The 14974-nt window shown below is 39.7% G+C and overlaps 1 protein-coding gene across 39 annotated transcripts in view; it reads right to left on the bottom strand.

The window, feature by feature from the left end:
• DTNA (dystrobrevin alpha) overlaps positions 1 to 14974 on the bottom strand; it is a 395521-nt gene that overhangs the window by 210545 nt on the left and 170002 nt on the right. For all 39 annotated transcript variants that reach the window (XM_067015469.1, XM_067015461.1, XM_067015464.1 and 36 more), the window contains one exon: positions 8762 to 8891. The gene's annotated coding sequence lies outside the window, so the exon portion shown is untranslated. The remainder of the gene's footprint in view (positions 1 to 8761; positions 8892 to 14974) is intronic.

The following is a 14974-nucleotide window of genomic DNA, read 5'->3' on the forward strand; positions in this document are numbered from 1 at the left end:
GATAAACAACACGATCCTACTGTATAGCACAGGGAACTATATTTAATATCCTGTGATAAAACATAATGGAAAAGAACATAAGAAAGAATGGATCTATGTGTATAACTGAGTCACTTTGCAGTACAGCAGAGAGTAACACCCTGTAAATCAACTACACTTCTATAAAAAAAAAAAGAATGTAGTCTTATCTGGATAGTGGTAGGCTTTTTTCTCCCCCTATGTGCCTTTTGTGGCTGCTACTACTCTGGGAAGAAATTCAACTTCAGAAAGGAAACCATGTGGTTCTAGGACTTGTTCATATATATTAGGTAGGAATGGTATAATGATAAAAACATGTTTTTAGAAAAAGACAGCCACCTTACTTATCTATGCACCTAGAATTGGAAGAAAGATTATGGCAAGTGTTTATCTGAGTCTGAAAGCGTATTAGATACATAAACAGTAAAATTTCTAGCTCATGGTTACAGAATTGCTAGGAATTGACAGAATAGAGAACTACCTTATTCAACTGCTTTGATGATTTGGAACTATCAGATTCACAGTTTAAGATTTTGCAAAAATAAATGCTGTACAGATTTAAAAGTCAGATTTTGAAAGTTACAAAAAATCAATTGATGATTAAAATGCAAGTTAAACAATAAACTGTCACTCATAAGAATATACTAGTATTAAAGCACATTGTTATTAACTTTTGTAAACATCATAATCCTTAGTTTTTTGACAGGAAAACATTGTTCCATCCATTCTTGTGATGATCACAATTTTTCAAATCATACTTTCGTAAAGATAAATAGCATTCTGCAAACTTCTGGGAAAATCAACCAACAAAAGATAACCCAATAGGCAGGGACATAATCTGGAATTGCGAATAGAATTCTTATTTTTTCAAAGATATTACATATTTATATTACTCAAAGATCAGCACAGCACATATGCTCGTATTTTTAAAAACTTATTTTTCACTTCCGGAATGTTAAGTTATCCATATAACAGCAGTAAGCCAAAGACACAGAAAAGTATCTTTTTGTTTTTATATATAATGTACTTATGGACTGCATTATTTTACAGTGAATATGTTACAGTCACTTTAGTTGCCATTTTTTGGCATCACATTATGCCTGCCATCAGTTGGCCTGTTTTGAGATTCCCATTAAAGGGCAATTTAGGTCTTTTATGCTGTGGTTTCACACACATGCACAGAAGACAGTAAGCAAGATGTGGGCCAGGAAGACATTTCTGGTTTTGCTTAGCCAGATGTCCAGCACCAAGCAAAGCTCCTGATATTTAGTTAATTCTCAGTAAGTCCTTGATGAATAGTAACCCTACTTCTACGTATTATAAATAAAAGCCAAATCAAGCTTATTTCCTCAGTCTTCTCTCCTTACATGTGGAAACTTCTCTTGGGGGAAAATAAGATCAAGAATATAGGAATATTGGCTTGTTTGTTTCATGGAGGAGAGCAGCTAGGTGGTTAAGAGACTCAGATAGGTCCTAGGTGTGGCTTTGCTGCTGATATTGGGGGTATTACTTAACTTTTCTGGGTCTCAACTTCCTCAATGTAAAATTAAGGGGTTGCTGTGATCTGAATGTTTGTGTCACTCCAAAATTCATATGTTGAAATCCTAATGCCCAATGTGATGGTATTAGATGTGGGGACTTCAGGAGATGATTAGGTCATGAGGGTGGGGCCGTCATGAATGAGATTAGTGCTTTTATAAAAAAGGCCTAACAGAGTTCCTAGGCCCTTTTGCATATAAGGACAGGAGACAAAGCACCTGCTATGAAGCAGGAAATAGGCCCTCACCAGAGCTTGACCATGCTGGTGTCTTGATCCTGTACTTCTCAGACTGCAGAACTGTGAGAAATAAATTTCCATCTTTTATAAACTACATAGTCTCTGGTATTATGTTATTGTAGCCTGAACGGACAAGAACAGAGGTCTAGGTTAGACAATCTAAAATATCCCCTATGATGCTGAAATTCTACAGTGCTAAGATATAATCTGTGGCAAGTCTAACTAGAATATTACTCGGAAGAATTATACCTTATTTGTCTCAGGCTACCAGGTTCCTAGCACAGGGTCAGGGAACATAAGACATGTGTAATATATATTTAAATAACAAATGAATAAATGAATGATCATTATAGGTATAAATGTGGCATAAGAATCATTAGGATTTTTCACAAAAAGAAGGAACACTGGGCTTCCCTGGTGGCACAGTGGCTGAGAGTCCACCTGCCAATGCAGGGGACACGGGTTCGTGCCCCGGTCCGGGAAGATCCTGGGCCCGTGAGCCATGGCCGCTGAGCCTGCGCGTCCGGAGCCTGTGCTCCGCAACGGAAGAGGCCACAGCAGTGAGAGGCCCGCGTACCGCAAAAAAAAAAAAAAACAACAAACAAACAAAAAAGAAGGAACCCAGGAACCCTTCTCTGGATACTGATTTTTGCAATTAAAATGAAGTCAGAGGATTACTTTTTTTTTTTTTTGTAGAAGTATAGTTGATTTACAATGTTGTGCTAGTTTCAGGTGTACAACAAGTGATTCAGTTATATACATATATGTGTGTAGATATATATTCTTTTTCAGATTCTTTTCCATTATAGGTTATTGTAAGATACTGAATATAGTTCCCTGTGCTATACTGTACATCCTTGTTCTTTACCTATTTTATCTATGGTAGTGTGTATATGTTAATCCCAAACTCCTAATTTATCCCTACCCACCTTTGCCCTTTGGTAACCATAAGTTTGTTTTCTGTCTGTGAATCTATTTCTGTTTTGTAAATAAGTTCATTTGTATCATTTTTTAGATTCCACATGTAAGTGATATCATATTTGTCTTTCCTTTTTTTAAAACTTGGAGTTTTATTTCATATCAGTTATTATTCTTATATTATACATGGTATTTGAGTCATGATTTTAAAAAATTCAGAACAAGTTTATGTACTCTCTTAAGTAGTGCTAATAGTGTCATTATGTCTAGAGAAATTTTTATTTCGCATCCAATACAAATCCTTTCATAATTAGTTATAAATATTCATTTCATAAATATTCTTAAGGAGGAAAAAAGGAAGAGAAATCCTTGCCTTAAAAAGTCCCCAGTTCTAGTGGTGATTCGACATAACATTTAGCCCCCAAATTCTATCAGTCTACAGCTTTAGACATCATTTCCAGGCTTATGCTCACATTAATAAATGAGGTTTTTGCACAAATAGGTGTCAGAACCACCAGGTGCTATATCTTTTAAACTCTTGTTGAACAGAAATAGTGCTATTTTTAGCACCAACCTAAACATAAACTTATTTGCCACAAAAAAAAAAAGATTTGTGGACTTATAAATAGCTTACCCTCAGGGATATTTTAAATGGAAAATTCTAGCATTATGTTACAAACATATTCTTCTTATAGGATTAAACCGGAAAGCTCTTTTAGAGTGACAATTTGCTGCAGTAGAAAGATATGACTTAACATTCTTGTCCTGCCACTTACCAGAAATATGACATTAGCAATTTACCTTAACTCTTGGAATCCTAGTTTTTGTCTAAATAAGAAGGGAAATAATAGGCAGTTTGAAGGGTTGTTATGAAAATTAAATAAGATAATGTTTGTGGAGCATCTGTTTTGGTGATTGGCACAGAATGGTACAGATCCTCCCTATAAGGTCCCCTTTCCCCGATGGAGAGCTCCCCTTTTGTTGTAATGGCTGGGCAAAGTATTAGAATCTTCACCACATTAAAAACACTCAAACTTTTCTCAAAATATGACCCTTCATGCTTCATTCAAAACCAAAAAGGACTACTCTGAGCTTGGTAAAGAAGATTCAAATACTAACCAAAAAACTTGGTACTTGTCCTTGATGAAAATATCAGAGGGAAGATGGACAGATAACATGAGAAATTACATGAAACTGTGAGTGACTGAATGAGATGGCTTTTCTTTCTTTTGTCTACAACAGGAGCTGATCTCCTAGAAATGGCCCAAAGGGCTATGTGAATTCAGAGATAGGACTGATAACGGTTGAGCCAGGAGGAATTCATCAATGACTTCACTGAACCCCTAATAGCGATAGAGGTGGTGGATCTTGAAAGATGACTAAGATATTCCAAGTCTCTGAAGAGTGCATGTGTGCTTGTGGGTGAGGGGGGATTTGGAGGGGGTTATGGATGTGAGGAACGTCTAGGCAGAAGAACCAGCATGAGCAAAAGTGAAGGCACAAAGAGCATGGTTCAGAGAAGGCAGATCACCCCCATGTTAGCAAAGGTCAACTGATGAGGAACAAAGGAAGGTGCTGAGACTCAAGGGGTCTGTTGTGCTTCTATTATGACATGCTAAGGAATACAGGAGGAAGAATTTGCTCTGCAGTTGATGGGGCAGCCAACACTAACTTCGAGATTGAAGTGGGTGGGGTTAACTAGATCAGCTGCTGTTCTGCTGGGTACCTATTACATACCAGGAACTGTACTTTGTTGTTTTATGGATATTATTTTCTAGTCTTCACAACAAATTAGATATATCTTTTCAGGTGGGGAATGTGAAGCTCAGAGAGCTTAAGTAACTTGCTGCTCAAGATTATACATTCTTCCATTAAGCAAATGGCATGAAAGAGCAATAGGGTTTTAAAATATTAACATCAGGACAAACCATTAAAGAATGGAAATGATGAGATCTGAATGTCAATTAGGAAGTTGATTTAGGCAGTCATGTTTTAAAAGGAAAGGAGATTAGGAACACTGAAAAGAGGGAATTTGTGTTCAAAGTGAGGCTGTTAGAGAATTGAGCAAGATTTCTTAATACAGGTTTATTCTAGAATGACATACATTTTAAGAGAATAAACTATGTTGCTTCTGTGTTTTAAAGTTACTTGATGACTATATTACACAAGAGACAGTGCAGCATAATAATTAAGTGCTCAGGCTCTAAGCCAGACTGCCTGGATTTGAATTTTCACCCCCATTTACTGAACCTCAGGCAGGTTATTTAACCTTCCTGGGCCCTAGTTTCCTTATCTTTAAAAAAGGAGATGATAATATTACTTACAGATTTGTTTAAACATGAAATTAAGTATATGTTCATACAAAACAGTGTTTGGTAAAAAGTAGGAACTCAGTAAGCATTAACCAGCAATTGCTTTGTGCCTATGTCCTTTTCACCAATTGTTTGTTTAGAAATTATGTATAGTGTGCCAAGCACTGTGCTTGTTTCCAGGGATGCAAATATAATAGGGAAGAACTTTTGTATACTATTACAAGTTAATCACTAAAAGGATGCTGTCTATAAGCTTAAATTATACATAATGGCCCATTTCTGGGAACCCTTCTTCCCAGGTAATGAGTGTTAAGCTAAGATACCTTTGTTTAGCTCACAGGAAACATCCTGACTAGGCCCACCTGTGAATGACTGCAGGGAGGAAGAAATTAACACATCTGGCTGACCAGAACCAGGAAATGTTTGACTTTACTGCCTCCTCTTTTAGTATAAAAGAAGCCTGAATTCTAACTCAGGCAAGATAGGTCTTTGGGACACGAGTCCATCATCTTCTTGGTCTGCCAGCTTTCCAAATAAAGTCATTACTCCTTGTCCCAATAACTTGTCTTTCAATTTATTGGCCTGTTGTGCAGTGAGCAGTAAGAGCTTGGACTTGGTAACACAAAGATGAGGATAACAGATGATTTCTCTTAACAGATGGATAGCACTTGATTTTTCCAACAACATATTCTATGGTTCAGCAGAAGTACTATGACTATATCTTGGTTAAAGCACTTTCTACAACTCTTTGGGTACCAGTGATTTAAAATATCTATTCATAATGTTGCTCATTAGTTTCAGGACTAATAATTCCACTTCTCCTACCCCCTCCTCCAATATGACATTAAGGTATGTTCAGCCTGAGTTAACTTTTATGATGGGTGTTCCCCTTGACCCACCAGGCAGTATTACAAAGTTAGTGAGATGATTTCAGTAGTCTCTGCCCACTTATGTGTACCAAACTCTCAGAAGCTGAGTGTTTGCATCACTGTCTCAGGAGTTTCTTCCTTGCTAATTCATTCGACTTATATGTAATGTAGTATGCATTATTAATGGGTATATTTCTCTTCCCAAGAATATTTTTTCTGAATGACTTTATAAAGCCTCATTTCCATAAACTAGAGAGAAATGTGAATGATTAGAATTTTCGGTGTTGTACCAAACTAAGGAAGATGTGAGAACACCAGTTATATACTGCATTTTAAACCATACCATTAAGCTACACATCTCTGTGTCTCCCAATTTTAGGTTATGAAGGGGTCCAAGAAATTCTGCTCATGACCTCATTTTCACATTGTCTAAAAGGATTCTCAGTTAGGCATTGCAGGTTTAACATTGACATTGGTGGAACAGATGAAAATTTGTTGGTAGGAGGGACACCATGTCCTTGTGAGTGTACCCACAATACATTAAAATGGACAGATGAGCAGTCATCATGACCTCTGAGAAAAGATTGAAAAGGAAAATGTCCACATAAATAAATGAGAAGGAAATGAAAATAGCGAGGCACTAGCATTTAAAATAACCAAGTGAAGTGCCAAAATGATTAAGTACAAAGCATCTTTAATATCCAGGAAGCCCTTTAGAGTGAGTGCGATTGTTGGGCAGCGGTGAATTGTTTACCTGTCAAAAAAGACAGACTTTGGCATCCTCATCACTTTGCTTTCCAATATATTCAGTTTTTATTAAGGGACATGGGAAATGTTCAGACCGTAAGGGATCTTCAAATAGCAAACAACCATTACTGAAAGACAGTGATCAGATCCATAATAAAATAAATCTGAAGCCTGAGATTTAAATGTGAATGTAGGAATGAGACTGATGCCCTATGAAGTTCTTATATTGGTCGTACAGAAGGTTGTGAAATGCGAATATTAGAAAAGTAAAACTCATATTTGGTATATATCTGAGAATTTAAAAAATCTTCCCATTAATTTGATACGCAAAATGGGAATACTGACAAAGACTCTGTTAACACAAGTTAATGCTGCAACATTGTATAGCTTAGAATATGGCTTTAAATATATTAGGTTTGTTTTTTTTCAGTGTAAAAATATCCAGCTTTACATTTAACTTAAAATTTTCTTTCCTGAGAATCATTTATTTTCCTTGGGAGAAGCAAGTAATCCCTGTTCACTTCTCTTCCAATAATTTTAGGAGAAATTAATGAAGCACTGATGGGTCGGTTAGGATCTAACCAAGAAAAGAGAAAACAGTCTAAATATTTAAAACAGATGGAATTTAATACAGGAAAATGGTTATACAGATGATGGAAGAATTGAGAAGCTAAACTGAGGATAGCAAATCAACCTGGAGGTTAGTACCAGCAGGAAGCCACAGACACCACTACCCACAAGTCTCAAGGGACAGAGGAAAGAGGTGACATTACTGGAGCTCAGAGTTCAAGGTCACTGGGGGAAGCTAGAGGCAACAGGGGGTGGGTTTGGGGGCTGGAAAACCCAGCCTCTAGGGGTCAGCCCCCAAGGAATCAGCAGAATAGGAGCAGGGCAAGGAGTGGGCATGAAGTTAAAAACAGGCACAGACCAGCACAGTGGAAAGCTGAGAGTTAAGTAAGTTAAGAAAATAAGTTTTCCATTTTCATTTTCTCCTCCGGAGCAATGTTACACTAGGCAAATTGATTTACTGATATTTTTAAAGGGCATTAAGTTTAGCTCCTGGGAATTACATTCAACAAATATCTTGTAAATAAATGAAATCACCATTTTAGTTCCACATATGACTGCAATAAACCCAATTTACACACCCTTAAGATGATGAGACGATAATCCACCTTCACTTTGAAGTTAATAAAAGGTAGAAAGGAGTCATCAGTGTCTTTTTGGATTAGATTTAGACAATGGTCAATGCTCTGTCAGTTGCATTGTTTTATTCAGAATTGTGCACTTTCTGATGTTCTGGAAATCACCATTCTTTAAAGTAGATAATAAAGCCACACTTTGAAAACAGGACTCAGGAGGAGGTGGAAAAAGCCACACAATTTCCTCAATAAGACCACCACTCAATTCCTCTATTCCTCTCTGTTCTACTGAGAAATGACAGTGGCATATTGCAGACTAATAGTAAAGCACCAATTTGTACGCTCATGTCTTTTGTAGCATGGAAGGGTAGTTATGTATGGTGATGTAAAAAATATATATCCATCTATCTCATGATCAGGAAAACAAAGCTTAGTGTGTGAGCACATGTGCGTGCTTAATCGTGCACAGCAGTTTGAAAACCACACCTAACCTAAACCATGCCCTACCTTAAATTAAGCAATTGGGCAGCCTCTGAAATGTTAGCCTTCTCTCACCCCCAGACCTGTAATGATTAAACTGTCATTGTCACCACTAGATTCTTCTCTCATTTATGTCATTAAAACATGGTCTTAGCTCATTTTGGCTTATTGCTTTGATATTAAATACTGTTATATATTTAAAAACTTGATGACCTGTAGACTAGAATGAAGCAATACCACATCTGCTTAACAGAAATCAGTAAAAGATGTCAAGGTCATCTCTGTATCTTACATCTCATCATTCAAGATGGTTTCTGATAATTTAAAAAAAATAAACAAAAGGCACAGAAACTAAGTCTTTCACTATCTGGCACCTCCTTAAAAGTATAAAATGCTGGTTATATTGAACCCCATTTTCTTTTCATGCAAAGAAGAGAAACACTTTAAGGGGAAATAGCTCAATGTGCATCTTAAATTTCTTGTCTCAGACTCACTCACCTAAAATTCAATGAAGAAACAGCATGAACTTTTCAAAACCATCTATTTTCTTTTCTTTGAAATGGCAGTCAACTCTGGCATTTAAAGACTTTCCAAGCGTTTCATCCAGGGACTGGTAAATCTCACTTATCTGCAATGAGAAAATACACTTTTATTTAACTAAGCAACTCACACGTACATGTTTATTACAGAAACAGAATGGGCAGATCTAGAACATATGGTGTTTTACAAATCCGTTCATCCACTAAGAACGACTTGTAATACTCAACTCAGAACTTTGGTTTTCATCTACTATAAGAAATGTTGAAAAAATAGACATTTGTGCCAGAAGTTGTTTTACAGAGGAGGATGGTGAGGACCAGAGGGGTAAAGTGAGTGTCCAAGATTAAGCAGCTGTTTAGTAACAGAGTAGCCTTGAACCTTGGGCTGCTAACACTGCCTCTTGTTTTTGGTTGATTAAAAACCCAGAAATGGGGCTTCCCTGGTGCCGCAGTGGTTGAGATTCCGCCTGCCGATGCAGGGGGCACACGTTCGTGCCCTGGTCCGAGAAGATCCCATATGCCGTGGAGCGGCTGGGCCCGTGAGCCATGGCCGCTGAGCCTGCGCATCTGGAGCCTGTGCTCCGCAACGGAGAGGCCACGAAAGTGAGAGGCCTGAGTACTGAAAACAAAAACAAAAACACCCCAGAAACGTGAAAACCTGGAATCTTCTGTTTTCCAAGTTGGTAATTTTCTGGGATATTGTGTCACAGAATTTCTCCTAAAGCCAAGGAAACTACAGTTGAAGGCAGAATCCTCAGACTGGCATCCCCTCCAATGGTAGATGCAGGTGTAGGCTACCGCAGAGGCACCCTGACATGATTGAATGATCTGCACGCTTTATGATGTTGTAGAGCAATGACGTAGATAGTAAATAGTTCAGAATATGGTCTGTTGGTGTTTCTTAACAAAGTGGAATGATTTTTATAATCTTTTGCCTTCTGAGAAAACTCACAGATGAGAATGGAAGGAGAGGCTCCAGGTCGCACGCGGCAATTTGCCCAAGAGTCCTGCTGCATGAAAGTGACCAGATGCTTTACCCACCATCTCTCACCAGCTAGTCTTTCCCACCTTTCTTTCTTCCCCTTCCCTTCCCCCCTTTCTTCTTTTCACCAACACACAGGCTGGATGTTACTATCCCACATGCTAGGTGGCTTGAAGCAGCAGAAATGTGAAGTCAGGAAATCCCATGTTCAGAAGAAGGAAGGGAATGGGGAGAAGGGGAATCACAGCAAATAAAGCGGAGATGTCTGATGGCAGTAAAGCCAGAAAAGGAAGGGACAGAGGAGCCTAGCTCTGTACTCTGGCTGGTGGGAGGTGGCCTCTGTCTCCAGACCCACCCTTCGCTTTCCTCTCCCAACTGTATTCTTCAGCCCAGGTTATCTAAAACAATGACATAATTATTTTTAATTTTCATGGCTTCAGGCCTCCTAGGCTTTTTTTTTTTTTTTTTTTTTTTTTTTTTTTTTTTTTTTTTGCGGTACGCGGGCTTCTCATTGCTGTGGCCTCTCCTGTTGCGGAGCACAGGCTCCGGACATGCAGGCTCAGGGGCCATGGCTCACGGGCCCAGCTGCTCTGCGGCATGTGGGATCTTCCCGGACCAGGGCACGAACCCGTGTCCCCTGCATTGGCAGGCAGACTCTCAACCACTGCGCCACCAGGGAAGCCCCCTCCTAGGCTTTTGAGTTCATAGAGAAAGTTCTTTACAATAACTCCCCCCTGCCTCTAATCCAAGTTCTCAGATATATTCATGATTGCATTATATTTATTTAACAGGACATAAAGAGATTTTCACCACACAATTAACACTTGTTCTCTCACATTAGAACCCAATAGTCTTTCACTGTACTTAGATTCTAGGGACATGCATACAACTGGCATTCTTTGAATTAAATGTATTATTACAACACTAGCACTTTCAGATATTTTTTGGTTTCTTAACGTACATGCTACTATTTTTTTTAAAATTGGGGTTTGGGAGCTCCCCTGGTGGCGCAGTGGTTGAGAGTCCGCCTGCTGATGCAGGGGATGCAGGTTTGTGCCCCGGTCCAGGAGGATCCCACATGCCACGGAGCGGTTGGGCCCGTGAGCCATGGCCACTGAGCCTGTGCGTCCGGAGCCTGTGCTCCGCGGCAGGAGAGGCCACAACAGTGAGAGGCCTGCGTACCGCAAAACAAACAAACAAACAAAAAAAACTGGGGTTTGGGTAAATTAGACCTATGCATCTGGGGATAAGTTATATGTTAAAAATATTATCCCTCCCTCATGAATGCAGCTCACCAAGTCAGAGCAACAGGAAATAAATGGAAATCTTACACCATCTTATAGAAAGTTATATGACTATATATACGTATATGATAAATCTTACACATACAGATAAACTTACATCCCGCTATATCTGGCAATGTAGAGTCACTCAAGAAATCCCTTAGGCCTGGGCACCTCTTAGGGTCATGCTGCTGCTGGTGTGCCTCTGCCTGGCAATTTTGGGAAGCACGTTTTGCATTTTTGGTTTTTGCCCAGGTCCCTGGGTCATCCCAGATTGCAACAGACTAGAAGGGTGATGAGCTCAGACAGAGATGCTGTGTGAAAGGACCCACAGGGAGGTTCAGGTTTCACGCCTTAACTGGGATCTGTGACTTTAGTGAAAGTCTCCATTTGGATGATATCTTGATCATGAGCCAGCTTTCGTTTTTGCTATTCCTTCTCGACCAGGAAGTGGCCCCCATCTCAGCCTGTATCTCATAGGCAGTGATCGAAACCAGCCGTCTGGTAGGCAGCTCCATCCCTATACCCCTCTTGGCTTCTGTCCCCTGAGACCACTTGAGAGGATGCAGACTGATCATCCATAGTTCTTTCTAGTCTTGAGCCTGAGTGTAGCCACCTCCCAAACTGTCACTGAATTAAAGGCATCCATCCTCCCCTCTATTCTCCCAGCAGCCCGGTGGACACCTGCAGAGGAAAATTCTCACGTGAACATTGATTAGGAAGAGAAAATGATACTTTTCTCTCTTTAACTTATTTAATTCTACATCAGCTATCAAATTCTAGTTTGACCGTGTGACTTGAAGTTAAAATTTAGTGTCATGGGATAAAATAAAATTCTGTCTCCTTTCCTCTGGCTCCCTGAAGAGCTTTTGGTCAGTGTCTGGACTGGAGTTAGGAGTCAATACCTTACCACTGAGTACCACAAGAGAAAGAAGTATTTGGTTCATCTGGGGTGCCATATTTTAGTCCTATAGTTTGGATGGAAGTTGCTGGGGTCGGATTTTTTCTTATTAAGATAATCTCCTCAATGTAGAGCACACAGAAACAGAATGGACCACCAACAAAAGATAGTAATCTTTACACTAATGGTATCAATTTAAATAAAGGCTTGGTAATCATTGGTGGTAGTGGGACTTGATCAAGCACATACACTCCCAAACGAGGTTAGGTGGGAGCAAACCAAATATTAGACTGGAGTGAATATTCACATTTTTATTCACATTCATGTCCTTACTGATCTTCTCACCTAAAACAGTACTCCTCCCTCATTCTCTATTGCTTACCTTGATATATATTCACCCACATAGCACTTCTACTGTTTATTATTTATTCATTGTTTGTCACTTCACGGTAGGATATAAGCTCCACAAAGGCAGGAACTTTGTTCACTATTGTACCCCTGAGGCTTGGAACAATGCCTCAGGGGTACAGTAGAACTAGGGTACAATAGAACTAGGATTGCCTAACTGTGAAAAGGAGGATGGAAGACGATGTTGTCTAGTATCTCTTCTGTAGCCTTTTCTTCTCTTTTAGTTATGCTTGGGAGACTATTGTGTTATGAGTCCAGCTTTCTAGACTTCAGAGGTTAGGATGGAGACCATTTTCAAATCACTGTAGTCATAGGGGGAAGGTTCAGTGTTTTGAGGACCAGTTACAGATGATGGAGACCAGAGATCTGCAAAGGGCACCCCAGAAAAATGCAAAGATGGAGCATTGCACTGCACTCATAAGCATGCATGTGGGGCTTTTCTGGTATTTTACACTGTCAGTTGGCTTAAGTTGTAGCAGTTGTTAAGGGATTTGGCTAAGAATGGTCAAAGTCACTTGGGAAACAATAACTACTTGTTCAGATAATTTCCCAACAACTTAAATAGGTCCTGATTTTTACGAGTGACTCTTTGCTGCCGTAGTCACAAATGGCATGCTAGGAACTAGTATATATAGGATGGATAAACAACAAGGTCCTACTGTATAGCACAGGGAACTATATTCAATATCCTGTGATAAACCAAAATGGAAAAGAACATGAAAAAGAATATATATGTATAACTGAATCACTTTGCTATATAGGAGAAATTAACACAACATTGTAAATCAACTATACTTCAATAAAATTAAAAAACCAAAACCCAGTGGCATGCTAGGGTGTCATGCCAGTGCTGAGGCCGAGCTCAGGACTCTGGCTACCCCTGTTCACACACACAGCATCAGTCAGATCCCTAACAACAATGAGGCTGGAGGAAGAGGAAAAACTTAGATCTGAAAGGTCCTTGAAGCACCTTCTGATGTTGTAGAAAGGAGGCTGAATAGGATCAGAAGCCTGGGTTTTATTTTTGTCTCTCCCACTAACTAGCTGGGCAAATCATTTATACTTAACTGGGTTGCCGTTTTCACATTAGCAAAATGAAGGTATTGGTTGAGACCAGTGCTTCTCAACCAGGGTTGATTTTGCCCCCACCTCCCAGGGACAGCTGGCAATGTATAGAGACATTTCTGGTGGTGGAGGGAGGGTAAGTGAGACTGGCATCTAGTAGGTAGAGGCCAGGGATGCTTCTGGACATCTTACAGGCACAGGACAGCTCCCGTCAGAAAATAATTATCAGTCCTAAGTGACAGCAATTCCTAGGCTAAGAAACACTGGTTAGATGGTTCGAGTCCTAATAGTATTCTCTAATTTTACCACTGGTCTCCTCCAGAACTCTGACACCACACAAGTTAAGCCTAATTCCTCTCTGGAAGCTCCTCCAACTCTATTTACTGCATCAAACTCCTCCCGCATCTCCCACCTCTACCCTTAGCCCCTCCGTACGCGGACCTTGGTGTCTGCACACCATGCTTTGTGTCCCTTCTCTGTAGCACATGTTACTACGTACAATTGCTATAAATTTTCTTCTCTGTATAAGAATATATGCAACTTGGCAGGGACTGTCTTGTTTATTTCTTCATCATCTTTAATGATGAATAATTCTCCTCACTAAATGTTTGTTCAGTTGATGGTGGAACAGTTAGCAAACAGGAAGGTCAATGTTTTCTCACTCTTTCCTACACAGAGTTGTGGTATAAACTTATTACATCATTTCACCAGATTATTAGTTACTGGCCTAAGAACATTAAAGTGGCTCAGGAAGCTACAGTAAAGTGGATTTGGGATCATGGCCCTTGGACTAAAATCAGAATCACCCCAGACACAAGGTTATTAGGTCAGAATCAGGGAGGAGACTGTGGAGATGGGCCTTTCTGGATGCTTTAAAGCTGGAGACAGAATTAGTGCACAGGGATGGATACTTGGGCACCCTCTTTGTTCCAAAGATTTGTTCTTGTTGACACGGAGTTCAGCCTGAGAACCAGGAAGGTCTTGGATGTCTGCACATATTTCCTATTAAGGGCATAGATTGTTGCTTCAGCCTCCAAGGATAAAGAGGCTGTAGAACTGGGAGAGCCTAGCTGCTCCAATCCAGTGTGATCTGCCCAATCACAGAAGGGCAGAATCACCAGAATCCCAGCAGAAATTCTGGGCGCCAAGGGAATTACTGTTGAGACTGGCTGCATCTGCTTCTTGCTGTGCAGACACCTCATTTCTGTGAAGTTTTGAAGTCTTTGGCCAAATAATCAGGGAAATGAATCTAATCTCAGAGGGAGTTGTGCATCTGTAATCCCTGTCCATCAGATTATATATAGCCCAATGATGGCAGAAACATGGACTGTACTTCACAATTCTAAAATCTAGATACCTACACAGGGAAAGTAGAATCACTGCCTGCCTCACCTCTCAGTCACCTACTTTACTACCCCCTAGGACATATAACAAGACCACAAGAGGATATTCGAGCAAGTGGAAGATAGTAGCAGAGTGTCCCATTTTCCTCTTGATATTTCACCAACAGACAGGGATAAAAAAATTATACTT

The sequence above is a fragment of the Kogia breviceps genome, chromosome 15 (genome assembly GCF_026419965.1).
Source record: "Kogia breviceps isolate mKogBre1 chromosome 15, mKogBre1 haplotype 1, whole genome shotgun sequence".
NCBI lineage: Eukaryota > Metazoa > Chordata > Mammalia > Artiodactyla > Physeteridae > Kogia > Kogia breviceps.